The sequence below is a fragment of the Battus philenor genome, unplaced genomic scaffold (genome assembly GCF_028537555.1).
Source record: "Battus philenor isolate CCGP_79_NKW_IND1 unplaced genomic scaffold, ilBatPhil1.0.hap1 SCAF_14, whole genome shotgun sequence".
Classification (NCBI taxonomy): Eukaryota; Metazoa; Arthropoda; class Insecta; order Lepidoptera; family Papilionidae; genus Battus; species Battus philenor.
Window position 1 is genome coordinate 7,987,131 of NW_027181676.1, and position 19,106 is coordinate 8,006,236.

General features: G+C 29.7%; 1 protein-coding gene and 1 non-coding gene across 2 annotated transcripts in view; one reads left to right on the forward strand and one right to left on the reverse strand.

Annotated features, from left to right (window-relative positions):
* LOC137933805 (monocarboxylate transporter 2-like) overlaps positions 1-19,106 on the reverse strand; it is a 184,181-nt gene that overhangs the window by 90,573 nt on the left and 74,502 nt on the right. The window lies entirely within an intron of this gene.
* On the forward strand, positions 11,309-11,380 carry TRNAG-UCC (transfer RNA glycine (anticodon UCC)). Its single transcript has one exon. It is a non-coding gene; the product is annotated as a tRNA-Gly (tRNA).

Consider the following 19,106-nt stretch of genomic DNA (forward strand, 5'->3'; position numbering starts at 1 on the left):
GATTACTTATAGTCTCTTAACAATTCTTCAAAAATACTATGTTTCTATTATATATATTTCTATTACATGTTTCTATTTTATTATCCGTAACCATTAACTTTGTTAGTTACTTCATTATCAAGTTTCAAGTAGTATGTAAATAATTTTATAATTGAGCTATACTACATTCGTATTAGAACACACATTTTTTACAATCATAAGGATTCACTAATAATAAACCAGACAGTAAAGTTTTAAGGGTGATCTTCAAAATTACATCTTTAGTTATAATAATAAAAATATATTAGTCTTTTGCGCGAGTGGAATTTAAAATACGGCTTTGTCTGCAGTGAGCTGGCTTCTGTCCTTGATATATTTCGATGTTTCCAATAGTAGAAAAGTATCTTAAATTTTGTAAAATGTGGGTCTTTGTTTGATTTTAATAAGAGATACCAAGTTAATAAGACGTTGGCTTCAATACCAGTAAACTGGTTGCAAATCAGCAGTATATCTGTGTTGTTTGTACAAAATATTTGTAACAATATATTAGGTTTTCATTACGTTTTATAATATTGCTTCTTCTTACTCTTTAACGGTCTTTTTTTTAAAAGACATATTATATTTTGAAAACAGTTGTTTGTATTGTATATATTTTTTCGAAAACAAAATTTTGAAATGTACTTTTTTCTGTTTATGATTTTATTTATTTTAAATTGATTATTGTAAAAAAAAAATATGTTTTCCTATCTCAGTTCAATTTGATTTTTTTAGAATTATACCGGCATTTACATTACGTAGGTTATTTATAAAGTTGTGATGAAAAAAAATCGGAACCAATCAAAAAAGAACGAAAAAATGTTCCCAAAAATTATACACAAAAACTGGTCGTTTATCATTTGATTTAAATGTGTTATAATTTTAAAAGACTAGAAGGAAATTATTTATTAAGTGTATTTGCTATGTTGTTTTAAATCTTTAAGAGATCAAAAAAGCAAAAATATTGAAGAGGCAACTGATAAATACATTATTATAACTTATATTGCTGATTACGCCTTTTAATATACATATCGCCCTATTTTATTTATAGTTATATTATTTATATTTCAATGATCACCTAGAATCATCAATGTTATTGTATTTGGCCCTAAAATACTGAAATTTAAAAGTATAATGTTATTTATTCGCTGAATATAATCGATAAGTTCAAAACAACGTTTGACAGTAATGTTTTATAAATGAGTATTCGTAGTTAATGAAGGAAGGATTTTTTACTTTAAAGAATTATAATAGAGAGAACTCTTTAAAATGTTTCACCTACCGATGTCTATCTTGATTTTTACATAGATCTTTCCACAAGTACTTTTCTACAGTGAAAATATTACTGCACCGGATAAGCGAATAAACAACAATGTAACATAAATTGCGCGTTTACCCCTCCCGGCTCCTGTGATCAATGGTTGTGCTTGTTTTCAGAGAACGAATTCTGGATACAGAGGAATGGAGTTTTAATGCAGTTCTACAATGGTAACAAATGTCGTTACAGAGAGTTTTTTTACATAAGAAAAGGTAAACACAAAACTATATTTTCTATGTAATGCATCGAATGCTATATTTATAATAACTATTACATTATGAGACTTTGTTGTGCCTCAATGAATTGTATCTTTTACACTTCGGTTAGAGAATTGAACAACGTATAACTTATGACATGAATGAATGAATTTTACACGGAATTAACTATGTAGCTCGGGGTTTTTAATCAAGAAATTTACATAGTATTTTTAGAAATACTTTTAATTCTATTATATATCAATATCTATACGCCATTGTTAACAATTATGAAAATAAAAATTATATCGATGAGATATCCTCAATACCTATGTTTACAAAAAGACATTTACGTGTATAAAATTTGTTTTTTTGCAAAACATCGAGGTTATATCGTTAATCATGTCATGGATTTAACGTATCAAGTACATGGTTGCCTCTTTCATTAGATGTCGAGGTTTTTTCTTTTTTAGGTGGTCAGAAAACCGTTGGGTTTAATAAAAATAGAATTTAGGTTGGCAATTAATTTTTTGTCGCAGTCGTTACGAGATATAATGCCGTCATGTTAGAAAACAAAGTTGTTGTTGTAGAACCCTATGCAATAAATTAATATTATTTAATTTTTTGTTCCATTTATTAATCTATTTTCATAATTTTTTTAAGTCATCGTATGTATAAAAAAATTCTTTGATGTTTCTTATTACACTTTCAATAACAAATAATTCCTAAATATTTACTAAATATGATTTAGAATTAACATTTGATTATAGCTTAGTTATTAAATGTAGTGACAACTATACCCGCATTCCTTACAAAGCTAATGAACTCGTTTGCCGTGTTTACAGTACAGACGCTGAATGCGAAATTAATCATTGGTTCTATCTGTAAGCACCGTCCGCGTCTGACTTATAAAGCTCCGGCAATAAATTCAAGAGGCGGAAAAGTGTTGTGGGCATAAGATTGATATTGCGATAACATTAAGTGTAGGTGCGCAAAAATGCATACAGCTGTTATTAAGATAGAGTAAGAGGCGTTTAAATACTCATGAAAGCAATGTAATTACTGTCAGAAAATGTAAAATATTAATTGATTTCTTCTTTTCTTTTGAATTTCGTTCAGTGTTGTATTCATCTGCTCATGTGGTTTTTTCGTGTTGAAAACTTGACAGAATGGCCCAAAATGTAAATATTATCAATATAAATATTTTTACTTTTTATGTATTTACAGTATGATTGATAAAAGTTGTTAAATCTTACGTTAATGAGAATACGATATTAAATTCTGGTAATAGAAAGTTTGCAGGGACTGATAGTAAACAATAATTCATTTTCGTGTGTAGTAATCGGAATTTTGAAATCGCTTTTTACGCATTACGTTATTTATGATTTCGGAATTTACACCTATAACTAATCATCTGGTATATATCATTAATCATTTGGTATAATCATTTACTTATATGTATAATGTATATATATAAATATAGAAGTAAGAATTTAACTTTCATTAAGGAAGAGCTTGTAAAAAATGTTATTCTAGTGTGAATTATATATGATTTGCTCTACGACTATACTATGTATACTGCTCTACGATAAAGGATATTGTACAAATGGTTCCTTTTTACCATTTGAGTTTGTTGTGGGTTCTTCTCAGATCATATCGTGTTTGGAACCCTTTGAGGTGAAGGATGCCATTAAAGGGTACCTTAATACTATCGAAATTTCCACCAAATTAATATTTTCTGATATTTTTCTTATAATGTACTCAAGCGGTCATTGAAAATGGTTCTACGTGGATAAGAATGTGGATAAATTAATGTGTTTATAATTTTTAATCATCCGTCATCATATTCATGTCAAGGATGGGATAAAAGTGTAAGCTCTCATCTTTAAAAATTTAATTGTTGGCATGTCGTTTATTCATACCTTAAGCCATATTTGTTTAAAGATTCATTTTTGTCCCGCGCTAAGATTGATCGTTTTGTACTTACTCAAGGTTGTTTACACGCGCTCCGTGTTCTGACATGTATTTTTATTACTCATGTTTTATTTTCATACAGAACATGCAACGTTGTAGAAAATAATACGAGGTAAATATTTACACCAATAATAAGTTTATCATTAAATTATTTAAAGGACAAACAAAGAGTGCTGTATTATTTTGTCTTGTGCTTAATAATGGCCGAACCGTGGTCTCCGCTCCTAAACCTCAGGCCCCGGTGGCTGTCTGTTCTGCTCGCTATGTCGCCTACCTACTGTCACAACAACTTGCTAATTAGCTGTGCTACGGTCAATACAATACGTCAGGCGATGCGTCTGACGTAGATTTTTTTTTAAATTATTTAGCTAGCGAGCTTCGGTTCCGCGCGCCAGCACCAATCGAATGTACTCATAGCAGTATGTTGATTACTTTTGTCTGTGGATCTTTTCATACCTGATTCTCGTAGGCAAATCACGAGCTCTATGGTTCTAGCTATTTTTAACTTGCCAATGATACCTGGTAGTATTAAAGAATGAAATAAGTTATAACAATGTAAATGTTTTAATTCATATCAATGTTATTATAAATATAATTTAATACTATGTTTATGCTAACATTTATCGAACGTAAAATAAATCTATGCATCAAAAAAAAACATTATCGTGAGTATCGACACCACTCCAATTAAGACGACCGGAATAGGTGATTAGGCATCAACCTGTCTCAATTTGTTTTAATAAAGGAATGTATTAAGTGCACGGTGGCTACCGTTAAAGCATCATTTCTTATCGTTTTAATCTTGACACTTTATAATGCTTGTAGCGATTCGATTGATTCACGGAAGTATTTAACACGTGATCCAGATTGCCTACGCTTTACACTTTGAGTTAAGCGTATTTTTAAGACTCGATGTTGATACAACTGCAATAGTAATTAAGTAAAGCACGAGTACCGGATATTAATCACAATAATATTGTAAATTCGAAATGATTGTAATGTTTTTTCATTTCAATTGTAATCACCTTAATCCCTTGCGTAAAATTACCTTAAACGTTACATTTTGGTTAAGATTGTTTTAAAAATATAAGCACCGTAAATATTTCTATCATAATGGTGTCATTGGAGAGCTAAATTTTTTAGCCTTTAAGGAAACATAATAAAATAACAAAATTACTTTTACGTTTTCAAACGCAGCGGCTCGCTTCGAGAGTGAGTCGATTTCTTTGCACGAGACTGTATAACAAGTTCGTTGTTTATCAGCAGTGTTTTTAAATACATGTCACAATGGCCTTTAATAACAGATCAAATTTGTCCCAGTTAAACTGGTAATATACTTGATAAGAGGTATATATATACTAAAACGGTTTTATTATTATACTATAACTAACTATAAGTCGCATCAAAGTGATTACTAAAAAAATATGAAAGTTAATATTTTTAATAAAGAATTATTTAAACAAATTTATTGCTATTTAGCTTTATACTATATGAAATTAAAAGCTATTTTAATTGTTTATGCATAAAGCTTTCTAATTAATGAAATAAATTAAGATGGATCATTTGAAACACAACACTAAATTTTTCTTTGCACAATTCATCATCATAATTTCAGCCAAAGGAAATCTACTCCTGGACATAGGGCTTCTCCGTAGTTTACCTATAAGTTAAGCTGGAAGCGGTGTGCATCCAGAATTTTCCGATGACCCTAAAAGCGTCATCTATCATCATCATCTATCTCATATGTGGACGCGCTACGTTGCGATCCGAAGTCCCAATTCAAGAACTTTAAGGCCCATCGGCATTATGTTCATTGGCACTTTAACATGTAATTATGCTGGACTATGAAGATTACTCATACAATTATGTACTTTAAATTGTACAGAAAAAGACGTTAAAAATTTATAACATTTATAATAATCATTGTCTTCTAATTACTGAAACAATAAATGTTGTTCTATTTAATCTAGTTTTACAAAACAATTTCACGAAAAAAGCATGTCCGGTTATAAAGAAAGAAGAGAAACTAATTTTCCTATTTTAAAATAACTTTTCCTATTAGAAGTTTGTATTCGATATCGAGTTGTTCGCAACGTGATGTTATTTTCTGGTTTTGCGCGCGAATACACTTCAATTGTTACTTTACTAACTAACATTTCCGTGTGTAGTAAGACTGGATAAGTATCAAGTAATGTAAGTGAATTTCCCTGTTTATTCTTTACCAATACTTTTCAAACGCCAGAGTTATATACCATTCATTTTGTAGAGTACCTGAGAGGGAGTCATTTGCAACAATTTATATTATGTTTGTCAAAGGCGTCCTCTTCAGCTTTTGAGTTGGTTAATTATTTTGTTTGTTTATTAACATCTTTATGAAGTGCTTCGTTATAATAGGGAATAGTTAGTAATTTTTTACCGGTGAAATGTATCTTGAGCATATTACTTTTGTAAAATTGCGGTTAACATTATTATTTTATTCTGCAATTAAATTATCTATTTAAATTATACTTTAATATTTTGTATAAATATCAAAAATTATTATTTTAAAGTTTATAATATAAGTAATATTTAAAACATTATTATTTACTCTTATTTTTAACTTAGATTGAAGTAGTAAATTTTTATTGACTGATTTAAAAGTTTAAAAGGAATTTGGTTATTTTCGGCCAACCAAAAAAAAAAAGAATTTAAAAAAATAATAAATTTACTGAGTGATAGCGGCATTGAGAATGCATTCGAAACACGATACGTTAGTGTTTTAGGGTTGTCAACGAAGATGGTGGATTATTTATGTAAAATATGCAATTTTACTGGAATACTGTGAAATAGTAATAAATTCTATCATTTAACCATATGTCACAACTAAATCTTTAAATATTTATTAAAACATTGAAGTTACAAGAATGTTATTTTTTAATCATCGCCTCAAGTATGTATAATACAATGTGTTAAATGAAATATCTTTTATTAGCTTTCGTTTAAATCAAAACAATCTACTGCTTACAATTCAGTAACAGTAGTAGAACAGAGTAGTAAAAGGTGAAAATTTTTCCGCTGTTGACTTATTAATTACATAATTATTTTTCATTAGTTTAATAATTATTTTAACTTATCTAGTATTTCTACTTCTTCCTTCTACTCGTACATGTACTTATACATGTGTGTTGAAACTTCTCCTCTTCTCCTCGTCTCCTATAATGTTTTTTTTTTCTTACGCTGATCATCGTAAATACCCCGAAAATTGAACAGGACAGTATACTAAGTTATGTTTTTACTGTCATGAATTCTATTCTAGAAAGAACAATGATTTTTTTTATCCTCGTAATAACGTCGTATTATAAAATTTACGAGCCATTTACGATATTATTGTCAGCGAAGTAATTTTTTGTGGGTTTTGAATTAACCTTGTTTATTTTATATCGTTTTTCATAATTGCCGGTAATTATGTTTTATAATCAATGGCACTGATATTCCACATTTACTACGGTAAAATTCGTTGTGTCGTAAATTTTTATCTTTTTACTTCTTTAAGTATACCAACATTTCACCAAAATATACGTGGAAGAGGCTGGACCGTTTCCGCCTGGTCTTTTAGGAAATCTATGGTCCAATGTCTAGTAGTGGATGTTTCACGGCTGGAATGATGAAAATGATACGTGGAAACCTTAAATTATACTGCACGCTTAAATATTAAAAGAATAAGTAATAAAAATAAACTTCTTTATTTATTTAGTAAAATAAGAATAAAAGATTAGGTCTATAAACAGCTAGAAGGTAAAATTGTAAAGGAAATAATGGAATGATGAAGATGATACATCGAAACCCTTTATTATACTGCACGCTTAAATATTTGAAGAATAAGTAATAAAAATAAACGTTTTTATTTATTTAATAAAATAAGAACAAAAGATTAGGTCTATAAACAGCTAGAAAGTAAAATTATAAAGGAAATAATGGTGCATACATTTTTTTTTTACTGTGGCGCGTCATGTCCAGGTGTGAGAGTGGTAACCTTAATGCAAATCGTTGGCCGTTGATTTGTGGCCGAGCAGGGCTTAATTCGACCGTTGGTTTTATTTAATTATTCGAACGGTACATTATTGCATGCCTTTATTATCTGCTCGCATTATTGCGACTAAGAATATTTATTTTTCGATTCTACCAACGTTTTTTTATTACAAAGATAAATTAAGAGTTATGATTAAACCTTGTGTATAAGCGTGAAACGTTAATTTTTAGTATAAAAATTAAAAAAACTTTGCCACCTCTATCTATAGTTAAACACTTAAAAAATAACTTTGTAGTAATTGTTTGGATGCCTTCTTCAGTATTTTACACGATCATTATGTATATGTTATCAGGCTAGACATTTAAATGACTTAGTACAATAGCTATAAGTGAACGCCTAAAAGACTCTTAAAGTAATTAAAAAACTTTTCAATTCCGATTTAAAATTGAAACTTAATAGAAAACTTTTTATACGGGATTTTCAATTACAAATTATCTTCTTTGCCCATTTTATAGGCAGTGAAAGGTCTCCATGTCTGAAGATCGTTTTTATGAACGATCTTGTTATTTGCCGCTGCTATTAACAGTATTGTGTAATCATCACGTTATTCTGATTTGAGAGCGCCAAACCTATTATCGTGCTAATGAGACTGATATTATTGACATTTTATCCCTTTTTATGCCTTTTTAATTTATTATGTTTTAATGAATATAGAGAGCTATACTAGACAGTTAATTTTTGTATATAAAACGGTTGTTTTTATTAGACAACGTTCGTACTCTATATAGTTACAACATTTCAGCCCATAGAACTTCACTAAAAGACAAAGGCCTTCGCTAAAGATATCTATGGAAGAATACACCATAATCGCCCCGCTTGGATGGAGATTGTCGATCGTAGTGTGGTATTATGTATGCAGAAGAAGATGCTGCCCATCCTATGGAAACTTGTTTGTGTGCAATGGCAATCTCATATAATTAATGTACAAAGTGTAAAGTGTTACGGTCGAAAGCTTCAGTCCTCTTCCGCTGGGGTACCGCTATTTCTTTTAACATTTTAAGTAAGTACTAAGTATATATAAATCATTATTCCTCATTCGATATCAGATTATTGTAACATGTGTCAAGTGAATAGACTATTAATGCTGCGCTTCAAACATGTTATTAACATTTGATAACCGTTTTAAGCAGTTAAGGCAATCGAAAATATTATCTGGTTTAAGTGACACTATTAAAGTAAATGTAAATTCTTTTCTAATGGAATTTAAGAGACATTAAGTCAATTATTATTAATATTTTAGACTGACGGTGTTCTTCATGCAGATCACGTGTAATATATGTCATATATATCCGAATAAATACATAAAGCATATCAATGAACAAGAAATATGCTTTTTAGGCATTATTCTTTATATAACATACTACATAGTTCTGAACACAATCTACCAGTATATAGATAAACCGTTTTTCGAAATAAAAACACTTACATTTCATAAAGAAAGTTTAAATAAGAATCACATGCTGTATTGCATCCGCCATTTGGACTGGCACATGGAAATATTAATATTTTATAAACACAATTGGTTTTAAATACACTATTTACAACATAGTGAATGTATATAGAGTAGTTGAAACTGTTAGAAATTTCTGACGTGTCAATTCTAATACATGGCTTAATTAGTGATTCGTATAGAACAGTAGTAAGAATTTTAGAAAATAAATCCCATGAAAATATAATTTGATAAATACTTAAACTCCTATTGAATATAATATTGTGTTTTGTTTTAATTTTATGTACATAAAGATATAGCTTCCAGTAATAATTAATTTTTTTTGTGTAAGTTAACAATATTTTAACGATTTGGTCGAATGAATTCAAATATTTAGAATGAAAATCGATGTCATTAGCTATTTTAGTTTAGTATTTTATATACATGAAAATCCACTCAAAATGAATTGTCATTTACTATCGTGTCACATTTAAAAAAGAGCACTTGTTGAGTTCTGTCCGACTTTTATCAGTATTCACAGACTCATTGTACACTGACCTTTATATAATGTTAAAAATAATTAACGATTCAAAAGTGCGTGTAAATGCCTACTCGAAGAAATATATTTTGAATTTGGAATTGTATTTAACAGACAAATAAATGGTAAGAAAAATTATATCATTGGATACTGTAATCAATGCAAATATTTAAAATGTACAGAGAACCAGTGCAGTTATATTTATAAATAGGAATTTCAAACACTTGCCAATAAAATCTTTTAAATCGCGCTTGAATCCTCTGTGAATAACATATAAAGACAAGTTAAAGTACGAAATATACAGTTCGAAGTGCAAGTCGGAAAGAATTGTCTGTACTTATTTATAAGCTTCGATTTCTCCACGACTTGAGGAAGTTGAAAATAGCGAAAACTAGTTTTCAAATATACATTACATGATAACGAAAACATTTTTAAATATTCCTAAAGTATTCATAATTATTGAATTGTTAGGTGTTTTACATAAGGTTGATAATGAAATGACATTATGTAATATCCAATGTACTGGAGAAAACAATAAAAACATTAGTAAGATTGTTCATAGTATACTACGTTTATGCATAGTATCAATATGACAAACATTTTCAAATTATTTGACAAGAGGTCTAGTGTATATTTAAACAATGGCCTGGGTTTCGCTGCAATAGGGTACAGTAACTCGTAAAAATTGAACAAGGTGCATACTAGTCTTCAACTTTCACGCTTATTGTACATATCAAAATACTTAAATCTAACAAAATTTTGTCATTTAATACGAAAAATATTGGTAAATAAAAATAAAATATTGCTTCATAAATGACATTATATATTATAATCAATTATAAATATATGAATTGGATATATTTTAAGAATATTTTAATAATTACATGGTATCTGTGGAAAAACATTTATCTATTAGTATAGTTATGATCCATTTTTTATTGAGATCGAAACAGGAATGGCGAGATACGTAGAATAACGATAGTAAGCAGCGGATTGATAAGTAGAAGTAGCAGCGGGTAGGCCATATACGCTCCGTTACAGAGAGCCGATGGGTCCTTAATATTTTTGAAGAGACGACCTCGTTAAGATTATCGGATGTCGCTGAATGGAGGCTGTTTTCCACTGGTCTAGTTGGAAATGTATATGGGGCAACCTGTGTTCGACAGTAAACGCCCTACGGCTGAAATGATGACAGTTACGACGCTTTTGAATTTAGAACACTTTTTTTACAAAAATTAAACACTAAACCAGAATATGACATTAATAAAAACTTAAATTAAATAGGTTTACCACTATTACTCAAAATCTAAGTAGGTACAATTGATATCTGTCGCAGTAGTATGTAATCGGTAATTATGCTTATTCTACCAATTTCATTAATTATTTGATAACAATATAGTTTGAATCTATGTCACGTCACGGTGACGGCCAAGCAAATGGACTTTACAACGAGCGAAATAAGTTATTGAATTCTTAAGGATAAACATAAAAATTCAACTGTACCTCGAACTTGGTGATATGACTGCTGAAATTTACTTACGATAGTAATTAAACTTTTCGGTGCGATTTTAATTTCCCAATAACACGGAAGTAATATTAGTATCTAGTTAAACAATGTTATAAATGTTTGAATGACACGTTATTTCTCCCAATTAAACTTTTAGGTGCTACAGTTCAAAGTCTCAATAACACCTATGTAAATAATATAATTTTTAATTACATTAATTGTATAATCAAGCTTTACATTATTATTCAAATAAGTTTTCTATATGCGTTGGTGGTGTAATGGTCAGCATAGTTGCCTTCCAAGCAGTTGATCCGGGTTCGATTCCCGGCCAACGCATATTTTTTTATGATAGTATTCTTTGTAATAATGTGATTACATTTTCATCGTAATACTTTATAATACACGATATTTTTACCATGAATACATATGTTATCACACGTCATTTTTTTACTAAATATAAAAATTCTCAAGTACCTAAATGAAGTAATACCGAGTGATTGGTTATAGGTGTAAATGCATCAAAGGAACGCATGCATAGTTCATTTGCTGCATTTTAGTGTACCGTACACCCTATCCAAAAATCTATGGTTTTAGAAACAATAAATTGATCTCAGAAATTAATAATTATAATGAATGAATGAATGAATGAATATCTTAATTACTATAAGCATATTAAAATTAATTATTTGTTTACTATCTATCTTTGCAGACTATATTTACAAAAGTTACATGCGTGGGAAATCCAAAAGTAATGAGAAGAAAAAATTACAAAGTGATAACTTTATAGGGGACGATTGTAAATAGACGTAAAAGTTATACATTCACCATTTTAATATTATACTTTTGCATTCTAGAAAATAAAATAATTTTTGCCCTTACGAATCGGACAAATATCATTAAAGGTATCATGGAAATTGACGATAATGTTTAAAGTTTATAGAGGCACGAAATATTTCGCACAACACAAGAAACAAGTGTTTTCGAGCAACAAATTAACAGAAGTGACAGTCCGCAGTTATAAGTAATTAAAATATCTTAAAAAGGACATGCTTGTAAAATTATTGAGATAAGAAGATAACGAATAAACAAAAATTAATTTTGTTATAGAGGTTAAATCTCGTGAAATGACAATAAAAAAGGTATTTTGTTTCAATATTTATTTTTGTCAGTGACAGCTTAATGGTTCGCCATGACATTTTACATACATTTCCCATATATTTGTGAAACAAAAATTATTTACACTGTCTGCGTAGGAACAAGGAAAAATGGTTATTAATTGTTTGAATTTTTACTGGAAGCTTACTGATTAGTTTGTAATGGTCCAACCATTAATAGTAATAAGACATACTAATATGTTTCAAAATGATGTGTGAAACGTACATCAGATTTTGTGAAAAATGACTTCTGTAGGTACAGGTTACACAGGACTTTCTTTCATAAAATATTTATACAAATAAATCCAGAACGTTGTTAGTCAGATGGTTTTAGGTAAACGCCATGTTTATTTTATTATACTAAATACGTTAATAACATTATTGAAATAGTTATACATCGAATAGTGATCGTAAAAAGGAACTTTTTTAGTTGCCTCAAAGTTGTCAGACATTAAAATATATAAGTTTAATTCATTAAATATGATGATAATATTTGCATCGCAATCAATCTTTACTTCTAGTAGTAGTAGACGAACCATTTGTATAAGTTTATGATAAGGTTATCCTATATCAATAAACAAAATTGAAAAAAAAAACATTTTGGTTTTAATGGATAAGTATTTTTTTTAAGAATAACCTTAAATAACCTTAATCCGATTCTCAAGATAATCTGGAAGACGATCTGGGTGTTAAAAAGTTATGCATATTGTATGAATATAAATGGAATAAAACGTAGCGGTACAATTTAATTTAAAAAATTGTAAATACTTCTTTAATCTGATATTTTGTGTACATTTAAAAACTTCTAATTACGTCCCTCGGCGTTTTGTATTACTGCAAACGTCTTTAAGTCTGCAATTTATGAAGATAATGTGAAAGGCTACGGTTTTTAATGCCCGCAAATGTAGATTTTTTTTATCTTTTTTAAAGTTATGTTACAAAAAACTTGTCTAGGAAAAGCAATACCAAAATATTTTATTTTTCAAAATAAACCAATCTTTGAAAAATATATGGTTATACTTGTAAGGCACAATAAATGTTTTTTAAACTTAAATATGTTAAATTTATTTAAACATAAAATTTGCAGTTTGAGATTATTAATTCAAAAATATGTATTTACTGTCTTGAAAATTAATAAAATATAAATCCAATGTGGGAGGCGGCTATATTAGACATTTGATTAAATTAATATGGCTTAGTAATTTGTTGCAAAATTCGAATAATTTTTTAACGGTTTTATAATAAAAATTATACGTGTCTTTTAGCAACTGGTTAATAAAAAAATTTTTTACTGATGAGATTCGACTTGCTTTATTTTCTGGTGTAAGAAGTCTTCCTTTGACTAAAGAGAATTTTTAAAATGAGTTCTATGTTTTTTTAACATTATCACTAATGCCAAAGCACAAAAATGTAACGTTATTTCTCTACAAACTTTACCTGGTTCATTTGATAGAGGTAAATGATTTTGGAGCGAGTCAATGGCAGTGATGATTCTGTCAGAGAACACGTTATATCACTTTCTATCTTTTAATACCGTAAATACTTTTATTACTACCGAAGCATTGTAGAATAGAATAGAAATGTATGTACATTTTTCCTTATAGATGGTCTATACAGACACAAACAACTAGTAAGATAATTATATTATTAAAAATTTTCATTACGTCAATTTTTTATGAATAACTGGGGTCCTTAATAAAAATTAAAGTGGGAATATAACATAAAATTTTCGTCAATAAAATTTATTAGTGATATGACGATACCATACGAAGACTTACATCAATATTTTAAAGTTTTTTTTTTAGCTTAAAAATTTTGACGTCGTTATTTCATATACAGATATATAGATGTCGCTGTTTTATACGTTTGTTGTGATAATTAACTTATCTTTAAGTTGTTTATATAACATATATTGTATAATAATTATCTATTATACGTCTGGGCTTATATTTGTATATCCTGTTTTTGTCTTTTTTATTTTGACATCTGACGTCTTTGCCCGTCGCGTGTCGTGGTCGTGATCACCAAAATTTGTTATTGTATTCGCTACTGACATTTAAAATATTTAATATTTAATTGACAAGTTTTCCTTTACTTCAAAATTTTGTTGCTTAATTATTGAGATCTTTCAATATATACTTATTAGTATTTTATACATCAATAATTAATTATAGTTTTTATATTATTAATTAAAAAAGGCTAAATAAAAGTTACGGATTACAATCAGAGTGAACGTCGAAGTTTGACTTTTATCTTAATACAATCATAATTAATGTTACGTTTAACGACAGTAATTGATTATTCTGGTAATTCTTATCTGCTTTGGTAGGCTGAACTTATTTGAGTTATATTATGTCGCTTGGTATGGATTCCTCTTCTATGGACGATATTATCGTCATCATTATTAAGTAATGATGATGATAATATCTTCCACAGTAAGTAAGACGTCCACTGTTGGACATCGGTCTACCCTATAGATTTCCAAAAGGATTAGACGGAAGCCCACTGCGTCCGGACTTTTAGGACGACCTTAATACGGTATTCTCTACTTCAGAACCCATCGGGTATCTGTTCTGCTTGCTATGTGATCTTCCACTTGCCAGTCCGTTTTGCTATGTGGATTACTACCATTCAACTATGGATCTCCTTGTCCCTGATTTGATCTCGACGAAAAATTCGACCTTATAGTCTTCTCTGCGATATTTTACTAGTGTAAATTCAAACATCGTTTTTAATATATGTGGTTTTAATTTTTATATTTATCACTTTAGTCACTATTAGGAATAATAAATAACTTTTAACAAAAAAATTCACATGTTTGGCAAGTTATTTTTTAAAGAGAAAGTTTCTGGCGTATTATTACGCAGCTAATGTACGTACGACATTTCAAATCTGTATGTTTAAAATGAAATGCAAAGCAATGCAATCAGACATACAACTTAATGAGAAATATGAGCACGTCCCTTAGCTGGACTTTTATAAATCATACCTGTCAAGAGACAAATATCCCTCCCTGTCATACATTATTCATCATTGTTTGGGGCGAGAACAATTCGTTGTAACTATTTTGGAAAGAAACTTGACTAATAGTGAAGTTCGAGTTGAAGAGGACCGGATTTAATAAAATCATCCTTTATTTTAATTTGATGTTGATATGATGATAGCAACCGCGTCTATTATTTTCTTAAAACAACTATTATATGTATGGTTTAACTAAGAGATTACGGCACAGGATAATAAGAATGCTATTAATTTGACACAGACGCCATTTTGTTCATTTGAGTTGAGTTGTGTGTTGAGCACGCCAAAAACCACAGTGTTTTTGTCGGTGGTCATATCGACTTTTGTGCCTGAAAAAGAACATTTGCAAAATAAAAACGCTCTTAAAAGTCATAGTTGGTTGAAACATATGGTGCACGCGTTCCATTGATTAGAACATGTTGTTTCGATAATTTGAACGTAGTGAGCGCACTGGTAGACCACAAAAATAAAACAACAAAAAAGTCAAATGTAAAAACACAATGCTGTCGTCTATAAATGAATAATTTTAACCACACATTAATCTGAAGTGCATTGGATTAGGCAAGACATTTCGTTACATGACATGCTTTACCACATACATAGCAAAGTTAGAAAAAGTTACATGTAAATCTACTTCCAGGATCCCAGAAATATTTAAATTTCTTCACAACGGAGAGTAAACAAGTTTAACTTAGAGATACTTATTTCTTTTGGAAAGCTATGAATTGCATAAAATTCCATACAACACTAAGAAAACTATTTTCAATTGTAAAAAGTAATTGTCTAAGGAGATAATGAGGAGCAGTGCAACAGACATAATCGTGTTACATTTTTATAGGTGGTCTTAATTACTAATAACTCGAATAGTATACATTTTATTCAGTGTAAACATTGGTCTTTTCTGAATCAAGTTAAGTCCTGATCTGTTATATTACCAGGATGTTACAAATATTTTATGCTTTTACCAGAGAGGCCAGTATTTATCACATTAAGCGTAAGTGCAAGTAAATATATTCGACCAAATTGCTCCGATGTCGCGGTAATCGGAATACATATAAAGCAATACTAACGGACACTCGTATGGCCTAAATAACACCCGTATTTATAGGGTCACTCTTTATCACTCGTGCAAAATGTTTCTTTAATGTTTATTTTGGCAACTCGATCGTAATTTTGACAAAAAAAAAACACCAAAAGGGACTTAAGTTAAGGTTTATTATTTATTTACTTTATTATAGGTTCTGGATAATTAGTATTACTCAAAACTAAGAATTAAAAATTAACGAGTTGATATCAAAACCAGAACTTTATTTTAAATTGTTACTGTTGAAATTCATATTTTTATCGATTTTGATGAATTTGTAGAAGACGTATCAATGATATATTAATCAATACGCTAATTTTCATTTGCAAATGTTGAAAACATCAGTAAACCATGAACGAAACTGCTGTTATATTTTATGGAAGGGAAATATTCCAACCATAAATATTTACATAAAACGTTAAGAAAAGATGATAAGCTCGTACGAATTTAGATAGCGCGCATAAATATAAAATAAATTAATGATACAAATACATTCCTTACTTACGATAATAACATTTATATTATTCACCGCATAAAGCATGCTAACATGAAATAGGGAACCTCGGACTCAAATAATGCCATAAATAAACTAATAATTATGTTATTTTGAGCATAAAAAAATTCTTGATCCATAGGATTTAATCGCTTAACGTAGTATTAGATGCAAATATGTTAAAAAAAATATATTTTTGTTAGAGCACCGAATTCGGTGTTCATAACTCGTGTTTAATTTCTTAATTATAAAAAGAGTAATTAAAAGAGAGTCTATGATCAAAAAAAAAAATCTGGAATTAGTGACATAATCTCAATTAAAATTCTGCAATATTCTAGAACATCTTGCAAGCACTGCTTTGAAGTGCTTCGTCAAATGACCATGTACTCAACATAGACGGAAAAGTAAAATGACAATATTGTAGTGTTTGGACAAGTATGATTCTGAAGGCCTGAATTTCCTGACGAGTAGAAAATAAAAAAACTTCTACTTTCATCACCAAAATTTTATTTCCCACAAGATTGTAATAATAATTATCATCATTACCATTTAAGCTGTTGAACGTCTAATACTGGACATGGATTCCTTGATTACAAAGATGTTAGACATGGGCCTCTCCATAGATTTCTAATATAACCCCTTAAAAACAGCCTGCATGCACCACCTTGTAACAATAAGTTATACATACTTATTGAAATATTTAGATCTCGAGTTTGAATTTGTGGAATTGTACGTTTAATATCTTTAGCCACAACAAAAACATGGCGCCATATGGCATAGACATAATGGAACGAAAATGAAATTTCGCATTTGGCGCAGCGCGTAAATATAGCTCTCGAACAAATTATGCTAAAAGAAGCGGCACATCTCGAGCTGCTCGTTATCTTGCTGACGATACAAAAAGTCGTCGGAAAATGTATTAAAAACACTGTCATCCCCGACTGCGGAGAGGGCCTGCCTCGATCTTTTGATAAATAAGCATCAAAAACATAAATCAGAAGAGGGGATGATCTCAAGTATTTGTTACTGACTCCGGATGTATTTGGCCGAGTGACCAAATACAGGGACGAGGGTCGGTGTAGCGACAGGAAGCAACGACGGTAGTTTTTGTCGCTTGTTTATGGCTTTTGTTTCATTATTTGCACGGCCGCGGGGACGGAGAGACGCTGTATAGATTTTACGTTTGTCTGCCGCTTGTAGAGTTGTAATGTAACTGTAATAGGTAGAACACCATTCAGCGGACCAATAAACCCATTATTCAAATTTTTGAGCGTGCGCATATAATGTTCTTTTCACATTTTATGTTTGTGATTTATATTTTCCCTTAAATTTGCTTACTTGACGCTTGCTCGTGTGAAGACTTAAATGTTATAAGGATAAATGTTTTTTATACCATGCGAGTATTTATACAGAGTTAAGTGGAAGGATTATTTTAATTGCCTTTTGTATTAATATCAAATTGATAAGTTATCAAAGCTAGTAAAAAATAACGTATCATCATTTTATGTTGACACATAACTATGAATTAAAAAGAAGAAACTGTTTATTTCCAAAAAGTATCCTAGGATAGTATTCGTTGACGTCCGAGTTAGTCCGGTAACACAGCTAGCAACATAGGGAAAGCCTTCTAATGGCTAATCTATTAACCATTTTTACAATATTGACAAAGGTGCATCTTTGCAGGCTGTAGTATCTCACCGGGAGGAAGCAAGATGGGCTATACATTTTTTGCTTAACTCATCCTAGCTAGTTGGTTAGTTTTTTTTAACCTATAAATTTGTGCATATTTTAATACACCTGTATAAGTGCCGAAAAAACATTAAAACTTTAATGACTTTGGTGAACTTTAATTAATTATTAGTGATAGTTTGACATGATCTTTGAAACAACTTTTCTTTATGCGATCTGTCTACATTGTGTTGTATAAACTGCTCACAGATTATATCGTTATTGACTTTAAATAGACTTTTACTTAAAAATTATAAACGTAAAATATTGCGTAGATTATTTATAAATTAAATCTCTAAATGAAGATGATTAAGCGATGACCTGTTTTTTGTGAATTTAATTCTACGAATGTAATTCACATGTTGATCTGATGACTTAAATATAAGAGGTATATGAATAAAGAAGCTGTACAATTAGCACTGCCTCTAATTCAGACTCCTTGAAAGACAGGGTCAGTCTGTGGTCAGAGATAGTTCTACACAGCTTTCTGTTCCTTCATTAATGATTGTGTAATAAGGCACAAATACGCCATATTTCTTAAAATATTTGTGTTTTCCAGGCAAAGGTTTTGTTAAGTAGTTT